Source organism: Stegodyphus dumicola, chromosome 8, assembly GCF_044657685.1.
Source record: "Stegodyphus dumicola isolate Sdum_Otavi_A_Nest chromosome 8, ASM4465768v1".
Lineage (NCBI taxonomy): Eukaryota > Metazoa > Arthropoda > Arachnida > Araneae > Eresidae > Stegodyphus > Stegodyphus dumicola.
Window position 1 is genome coordinate 186,424,983 of NC_140775.1, and position 7,886 is coordinate 186,432,868.

The window sequence follows — 7,886 nt, forward strand, 5'->3', positions numbered from 1 at the left end:
TGTCAAGAAGACTCATAAGCATTCTGATTACCGTTTTGCCTAATTGAAGATGAAACAAAAACATTTACTTGAGTATTAGAAACTGAAATTATTGCTCAAATAGAAGCGAAAAGTATTGGTCAAAAGTATATTTCCCAGTTCAATTTCATGAAAGCGTATTTACACATTTGTATAATTTTAAGTCAGAGACAGATCTTTCAATATCCAAAATTACAAATAAATAAGTACTTTTTAATATTTTCAGATGTAGATAAGCAAAGCAATTACTGAGAGTGATAAAACAGTAATTGCATGCTACGCGTCATGCTTTATAAGAGCTAGGATTTCTCTTGAGAGTACGAGCAGAAACACATTTCAGCTTCAATTCTCATTAATATAACTTATGTAGGATTATATATTTGTTAATAAAGATACTTAACTGAAAGAAGGGACTAAATAACGTGTACTTTAATTATTATTAAAGAAATTTTGAATACCATGATTTTACTAAACCTATTTTTTATAAAAGATTACCAATATACTGTCATAATTATTACAACATTATGGCCTCTTTATACAAAATTAGTATTATTTTAAAATTTAAATACTAGTCTTTTAATAAAGGTCATAATTTGTTTAAATGATTCGATGTTGGTGAACTGATACTACTTTCGGAAAAACATTACTAATGTTTTTTCCGAATTAAAGGTGCTTCGTATTAATGCTTAAGGTTTCGGAAAAATATTCAGCATTAATACTCAGCCACTTTAATTCAGCAAAATATATACCGAAATTTTGTAAGTCTTTATATGAAGCAGCTTATGCGAACACAAAATGCTGAATGAACACACAAAAAAAATAAGTCTTTAAGAGAGATAGAATGTAATAAATTATTAATTTAACTCATTAATCCTTTCTATTTTAAGTAATTAACATACTATCAAGAGAGAAAAACAAACATGAATTTAATTAAAACTACCTATGACTTTTTTTCTTTGAAAATCAGACTTAAACATTTCTAAGCAAACAATCTGAATCTCACTGCCTCTCTTTCAAATGGAATTATTCAAAAAATTATTTGTAAGTGATAATTAACATTCTGTATTTCAGATATTCTAGTTCCGTAGCAGCACGTTGAATTCTTTCTTACGTGACTGCCAATTAACAAAAGAACATTTAGCTATAAGTAATGTGAAAGGACCGTTAAGTTTTTCGAAGAAGAAAACGTGGAAAACACGTGTCTGCTGGATTCGTAAATCTCAGAAGGTGTGGGAGAATGCGATATTACATTACATTTTTCTCCTTTCAGAGAGAAACTGAAGAGATGAATGATATCCTGTCGACCAAATCCAGATGGCGACGAATTATCTTCCACTATAGTGTTTGGATATTAATAAACACAGTTGCAAGCAGATTCTTCAACTGTTTTTAAGCTACACGGGTATTTTCAGAGAGAAACTGAAGAAATGAATGATATCCTGTCGACCAAATCCAGATGGCGACGAATTATCTTCCACTATAGTGTTTGGATATTAATAAACACAGTTGCAAGCAGATTCTTCAACTGTTTTTAAGCTACACGGGTATTTTCAGAGAGAAACTGAAGAGATGAATGATATCCTGTCGACCAAATCCAGATGGCGACGAATTATCTTCCACTATAGTGTTTGGATATTAATAAACACAGTTGCAAGCAGATTTTTCAACTGTTTTTAAGCTACACGGGTATTTTCAGAGAGAAACTGAAGAGATGAATGATATCCTGTCGACCAAATCCAGATGGCGACGAATTATCTTCCACTATAGTGTTTGGATATTAATAAACACAGTTGCAAGCAGGTAATTTAAGTTGCATTAATTTTCTATGCTATATTAAGTTGCATTAATTTTCTACGCTTAGGTTTCTTTCTTATTTTCTCAGCAAAAATTTATTAGTTAATAAAAAATATGAAAGTAAAAATTATCTATCTTTCCATCCTGCGCTCACAAATCATTATGGGAATATCCATTTACAGTTATTCAATCCTGAAAAAAGCATGTCTGCGATGTTATCGTCATGCGATGATTTGTATATATTTTATTTTTTACCACGATATTTTCGACGACGATGTTTTTAAACTGCGAAGTTTTTGAACCGCTTTATTTTCGACAACGATATTTTCTACCACGATGTCTTAGAACTGCGATGTTTTCTCCTACGATGTTTTGTAGCACGACGTTTTCGCCTTGCGTTGTTTTCTCAGCGAAGTTTTCGTCCTCGATGTTTTCGCCGCGATGTTTTTGGTTGTAACCCAATGCCTGGGTTTTATTACAAAGCTGGAAAATCTATAACTAGACGGCAATTCATTCAAGACATGGTTGAAGAACTGAGAGAAATGTTTGTCGCCTCACGACAAAAAAAGGTCACATATGTGTATAAGCAACCACTAAAAATGACAGGAAACCACAAGTTAGGCGTAAAAACCAGTCCAACGACCCAGCTCAAAATGTGACAATAAAACCGAAGATATTTGTTCAAAATGAAAAGCACCCGTTTATGATAAACGTACAAAATGCATTACTAAATTTTGTGCATAATGCGTACAATAAAGTGGATTTTTAAAAATCTGTAAAACTAATAAGTAACTGGTAAAATTTATATTTTTTATCTAAAATTATGTCTTAACTTATTTAAATGATATAGTCTATTTTTCCATCAAAATTAGAAAATTTATGTTTTATTTTGTTTGAAAGACGTGTTATGTTTATTAAAATTTAAAATAATATGATTTTCTAAAAATTTAGGTAATTTTTCGTTGATTTATATAAAATATGTAACGTAAATTCTGAGAAATATTGATTGTTACGTATAAATAAAATGTTTTACTTAACTCAAGTAATCACTCGTGCATATTTTTAGGTGTTTTCTGTCTAGGGTCAAACTAACCCGCACCGTGGTTCTAGGTATATCGAATGTTTTATCGAATTTATCATGTAATAATCCTACTACATATTAAGGAATATCTGTATTTAATTATGAAATACAAAGAAAGTGCTTTTGTTTATTAACTTTGGTATTTACTAATACTTCAAGAGCTATCTTATTGTATTACTAACTAGGGAAGCACTTGGCAATTGATTTCAAACTTTCTTTCTATTTATTTTCTTCCATGTTAAATTCCCGATAAGTGAGCTGTCTGACTGCTTGGGAATTTCATGGTTTCTGCATATGTTAGAGAAGTAGTTAATTTATTATTTTAATTAAATGTTGCCTTAATTAAAGGCCATTTAATGCAGATTAAAATCACAGGATTCAGTTTATATTTATTGGGCTATTAAGGATAACGTTGGAAACACAATGACTAGATTTATACAAAATAAAAACAGAAAAATCGATAAATTTCATTTTAAATTATCCAGTTATATTGTAACACGGCAAAATCGCAATATATTTCACGTGTGAATCAGTGCCTGAATATTGTTTACAGCATCGAAAATGAATTACAGTCTTCTAGCAGCAAATTTTATTGCATTTAATATCATTAAAAAATAAGATGCGTACACCACATGACTTCCTTGAATGGAATACTAAATTATCTGCATTTCATTAAACCTTACTCTCTCGAATTTCATTAGAGATATATTTCTGTTTCAATTAATTCAGTTATCACTTCGCGACAAGGCAAAAATGCATAAAAACCTCAAAATATCTTCATTAAAAATTGAAAAATCTAGAATGATATAAGTTGTTATGTAGAGAAATTACCTGATAGCGTTATAAAAATTAGGTGAATGATTTTATGATTTATGGAAATCTTAATTTTTATTTGATTATGAATTATTTATTTTAAGGCTTTAATTTTGGGGAAAAACAGATGCTTCTGGAAATATTATTTAGTTTAAATGAATATTATTTATTTTCTTTTATTTGCAAATCTTGTACAAACTTTTATTCATTGTGAAAGAAGCAGGGAAAGGGAGGCAATTTTCGCCAAGTCATTATTTCGCGCGCTTTGTCCTTTAGAATGTTCGAGAAAGAATTTTCATTGTTAGTTGACCTTAAGAGAGGAAAGTACGTGACCAAAAAGGTCAAAGGTTGCTACTTGTCTTTCCATGTAAATCATTCAGGTTTGGCGATTGAGGGTCCGGTTGTTGGCTAAGTGAAGAAAGGCGCGCATGCGCGATCACCCTTATTTCCGCATTCTGGAGTTGAAAACGAAGATTTTGCCATAATTAAGGGGGCGATAAGTGAAGCCATAGTGGGAGCCCGGGTTATGAAGGAGACGAAGGAAAATTCTAGTTGGATTCACTTTTTGGCTCACTCTCGGACTGACTCGCTGATTTTCGGGCTTGCTGGACTTACGGGCCTGCTGGACAAAATGTAATTACGAAGCGAGATTTTTTCCGGCGGGGAGCGGCAAAAATGCTCCCCGGCCGCGTTTGGTTAAGAGGCGAGACTCACTTACTCTTGGACTCTCGGACTTTCGGGCTTGCTGGACTTGTGGTCGTTGCTCTTGAAAACTGGCTTGAAGAAAATTCGAGTTGGATTCTCTCTCTTACTGACTGGCGGGTGGAACTTACTTGGGACGTTACTCGTGAAGCTTGCTCTTGGGATGAGTAAGAACAGGCGAGCCGTAATTGCCTAGAAAAAACCTTTCTGACCTGAGGCTGAAAACCCTCTTCCTTGCGGCGTGCTGGTAAAGAGGCGAAATTTGAACGAGTTACCTGCGTGTTGACATAGGACTTTCAGGACCAAGCGGATAGCCGTCCTGGGCAGCAGTGCTCCTGTTTCTGTTCTACAGTGGTGAAGTGGAGTCTACATTTTTAGAACCAGTGTCAAGGTGAGCCCGGCCGACATCAACGCTTGATAAGATAAGAGTCCTCCACTTCAAGATGTCCCCTCAAGATAAGTTTTATTTTTTTTGGTGTGTTTGAACTTTAGGCAAGATGTTCAAAACGTCCTTAGCAGTAAAAACTACGTCGAATCTAAAATTTAACTCTTAGGCCTTAAATTGTTTCCCTTTCCTTTCTTTTAAATCACCAGACAAACCTTAAGTTTTTTTATGAATTTAAATGAACAGACTCTCAGATGAGATTAAGATTTTTCTTATTGTGTTGTAATTGAATAAACTGATATTTAATCTGGAACCTCTTACAGTATGTTTTCTTTATATATTTAATATGAACTTTTCCTTTATATCTTGTATATGTTTTATGTTTTCGATCCTCTCACGGCGCGGTCCCGGAATGCATTTTTTTCACAACGCAAAAATGCTGTACACGTTTCACTATACGATCACTACCTTTCACGGCAAGTAGTTTCATATTTAACATTTAACATATAGGAATTTCAGATATAACATGGTACCCTGAAGTAAAGCTATTTAACCTTGGTGTCGAAACTTTTCTTCATAACAAAGTAACCTACTACAGTTAAAACAATTAAAAAACAATTTCTACATCTCAATTTAGAATAATTTCTGCGCAAAAACAAGTAATTCTGCCAGCGGGAAAGACGGCAGATTCTTCGGTGCACGAAACTGAAAGTTTCCTTTTGGTGCCACTCGGGAAAAAGGCACTGAAGGTGCAGAAACTGAATTCTCGATTTTATTAAATTTCAAATATGCAAATAAATATGGCTGCTATGGTTACAAAAATAGGCTTATCTGCTCTTAAAGAAGTTTTACAATTGTTGACAATTCTACAACTATTGCATGCAGATCAACTAAAAGCATAAAAACTTTAACCGGAAGGAACCGAAACAATATAATTCAATCATTTATAAAGCAAAAATGCACAGTTTACCAACAGATAAGAATAATAAAATCGAGTTCACCGAGCCGAATAACAGAGCGGATATATATATACGTATATACACTTATATACGTTTGGTGCAGCCGATTTCAACCAAAAAACAGAGGTGCACAACTACATGTTATAGCAGTCCTATATATAAAATAGGTTATTCGTTTTTGACTTATGCGAGATACTTACATACGAACGTACGTACAGAGGTCAGGGAAGATAATCTCTTTTGAATCCAATTTAAATCCTTCTTGCAACTCGTTTTGGGAAAAGGGTCCTTTATTCTGTCCTTACGTACAGATGTCACGCAGAAACATGGATAAATTGCATTCGAAAACAGTCGAAATGGATATTTTCGTTGACATAAGATACCCGAAAATTTTTGGCGATTACAATGCTTCCTATACATTGTAGAAGGAAGTAAAAAAGGAATGCTTGCTGACGTTGTGAAGAAGGAAGGAAGAAAAGTGACCGTAGTCACATTCTTTCTTCACGTCTCAATGAACAACTAGTTCTGCCGGAATTTTAACTCGCAATGAAAAACGATAACGATGGAAATTTTAACCTTATTTTCATAATAAAGCGACTATAAGCCAGTTTTGCTGAGAATGTCCTGTAAGAATTTTCGTCCTGCATACAGATAACCCTCTATATGTTTATTATAACAGTTAGGGGACTCATACTCCTTAAACCCCTCATGATTTTCGAATATCTGACTGTTGCAAGAATTGGGATATTTTATTTATTTTAAAAGCAATTACTTCCAACTTTTTACAGCTGACTACATAATATAGCTGCTTTGGAAACTAGTCACCAGAAAGTTTGTGTTGCCACAAATATTTTTGTAATTTAATTCTCTTTGTGACAACATATTTCGCCATGTTTCCACCTTGCCCGCATGATATTTTAAAAATGGCTAATGGTACATACTTGGAATTTTCTAACTGAACCAATAATCTTGGAATTTTCTAACAGAACTACACTATTTTCACTTGGAATTTTGGAACAATTTGGAATAACTTGGAATTTTCTAACAGAACAAGTTGGAACAACTTGGAATTTTCTAACAGAACAAGTTGGAACAACTTGGAATTTTCTAACAGAACTACACTATTTTCTAATTAAACCAACAATCTGATGAATATTTTAATATTGAAAAATTTTATGGATGAAAAAATTACAAATTTTTTTAATAAAATACATTTTATAAACTCCACTCAAAATAAAATAAAAATTTAACGTGAAATGTTTAGAATTTTAGGCTCACAGTAGTTTTCAAATGTTATAAAAGCTATATATTAAATATGTAAATAAATTATGAAACAGAATGTTTTAAACTGTGCGCGCAAGTTGGAAACATGACAAAAAATGTTGTCACAAAGCAGATTAAATTCTAAAAATATCTGTGGCAACACAAACTTTCTGATGACTATTTCAGAAAGCAGCTATATTATGTAGCCAGCTGTAAAATGTTGGTAGTAATTGCTTTTAAAATAAGTAAGTTATCCCAATTCTTGCAACAGTCACCTATTCGAACATCTTATGGGTTTTAAGGTGTATGAGTCCCCTTAAATTGGCCTCTGGATGTTGATTTCAAAGATAGTGCATGTTAATTGCTTATTATTACCCGCAAGCGCATTACAAAGCAATTAAAATTCCTACACATATGCAATAAGATAATAAATTCGGAGAATCCACTTTGCGGTATTATTTATTGTCAGCTAATTTCGGATCTGAACTTCCCATGAGACGTGTCCTCTTTCTTAGTCATACTATATAAACGCAGCTCAGTAACCAAATTTACATAAGGTTTCAATCTTTAGTGGTCCAATTCTTGTTCAAACTGCTGCAAAAATGTATTATATTGAGAGAGCTGCGTTGTTATACATTACGTACTAGCAAATGTACGCGATGGCAGTTGAGTTAGCTTGAGAGTAATGCATCTATCACCAGAGAGAATGATACCGATGTAATCCTTCTCCAATAACGATGCAAAAAGTACAAGTACGATTCATAGTCATACATTTTTTAGTCTGATGCGATATGGAAGCCACATAAAATACAGAGGCTGTTCACACATTTTTTAGACGAAGTATATTGTATTCACAAAACTAAATTACATA